Source organism: Olea europaea, unplaced genomic scaffold (genome assembly GCF_002742605.1).
Source record: "Olea europaea var. sylvestris unplaced genomic scaffold, O_europaea_v1 scaffold2626, whole genome shotgun sequence".
NCBI classification, from domain to species: Eukaryota; Viridiplantae; Streptophyta; class Magnoliopsida; order Lamiales; family Oleaceae; genus Olea; species Olea europaea.
This window is the reverse complement of record NW_019244598.1, coordinates 29,660-31,686: the sequence shown is the minus strand read 5'-3', so window position 1 is coordinate 31,686 and position 2,027 is coordinate 29,660.

Sequence of the window (2,027 nt, the reverse complement as noted above, 5' to 3'; positions counted from 1 at the left end):
GATCCTTCAGCAAGATACCTGATCTTCTCCTTGGACAGTAAAGTATCATAGACCTCTTCCACAATGACAGTATCCCAACTATAGAGAATAGTATCTCAACATCAACGCCAAGTCCTTCTTATCATACTTAACTTTCATGTCTACAAATCAGCCTTGATTTATTTGAACATAGTTAAGTGATCATCAAATGACCTTCCTTCAGTCATTCAATGAGAATGTAAGCACTATTTCAAGTGTAACTTGCTAGTCAAGCTCTTTGTCATACAAAGTTGCTCAAACTTCATCCACAATAAAGCGACACTTTTTTCTTTTACAACATCCTAAAGAATTTGATTTGATAGATGTAGATGAATTTGGGATTGGCTTTTCGATCTCTATCCGGCTTTTCATCCAATATCCAGGTTGAAGGAATCTTATCAAATCTAAGCAAGGTTTCCTCCAAATCCATCTGCGTAAGAACTGCTCTTGTGACTTGCCATAAAGTAAATCTCGTGTCCAATCCAATAACAGAATATCATATTTCATCGTTCCCATGCGAAATAATCAAACTTATTCTAATACCACTTGTTATGAATTGATCTCAAGACAATGACAATATTGAAATAAGCAAGAACGAAATAAGAATACAAAATTTATGTGGAAACCGAAGATGGGAATAGATCATAGGCAAAGGAGAATAAATCCACTATAATCAATAGCAATTATGTTTATAACAAGATCTCAATACTCTCAATTAATATCTAAAGCTCTTAAGATGGTATATGAATGTTATGAAAACAATACAAATCGTTGTGTGTGTGTGTGTGTGTGTGTGTCTATATATATATATATATGAGTCCAAAATGCATCAAAACATGAAAACGATCTTTGGCCGGATAACCATATCCCTTGAGCGATAGGCGAGACAAAACTACAACTTGAGCGACAAGCAGGCGACAGCCCCATCACTCGAACGGCGTACGGGCACCAGGCGAGTGACAAGTCTCTATAGAAAAATATGTAGGTGCCATTAGTGCGGTCATCTAGCGGCAGGCTAGCGAAAATGCTGAGACTTTTCTTTCCAATCCATAATTTTGATCTCTTGAAAACCACTTCAATTAAGATTCCAATACCTAAGAATTTGGGTTACATTACAACATTTACTAGATGATGATTATTGTGATTAGAATGAGATAAAAATATTTTTACCCATGTGGATATTAGTTGATGCATATGCTAATTAATAATAATCTTCCTCGACATCTATTGCTCATATGTCATAAGTTTACAGGCTGTCAGATGAATAATAGTGTTAGCTTAAGTATTAATTCCAAGCGAACACCACAGCATCTTCAAAATGTAGGTATATAAATATTTTTCTAAAATTTTTCTCCTTTAAACTGTAACTATTGTTGACTAATCAAAAATTCCTTCAAGAATTTGCCCAATTTCTTATTTTTTAAGAAATTAATATTTCATTCTTGATAATCGTACTTATAAAATGATATCTCTAAATCATGGAAGAAGGAGAAGATGGAATTGCAGGGAAGCAAATTACAAAAAAACATAGAAAGCCACAGCAAGAGAAACGAAATGGGCCTTACCACAAGATGTACTCAAATTCTTCAATTTTTATAAAATTAAGCTTAACTTTCATGTTTTGATTTTTTGTCTTTTTCTTGAATTGGCAAGTTGATAAGCTAAAGAAGAAACAAGGCATGAAACCTATATTTTAGCATGACCTAACTCCCCACCATTCAGCTAGTGCTTTGAAGAATTTTAAGCAACGAATACTAATAGTTGTATCCCGGGCTTTTTCTTCCATAGCAGAACCGAACATATACGAATGATCTACCTATTTTTATCAAGTTTCTTAATGTTGTGTATTTGAGCAAGTAGATAAAAATGTTTGGTAGTTGAACATTAAGGGTGTACATACAATAAAATATACAATTCATTAAGGGCCTGTTCGGTAGTAATTATGAAAATAATTTTTTGACCGTTAAAGAGAAAAGTTGATCCTTCCTGTAAGTGAAGAAGTCAAAAAT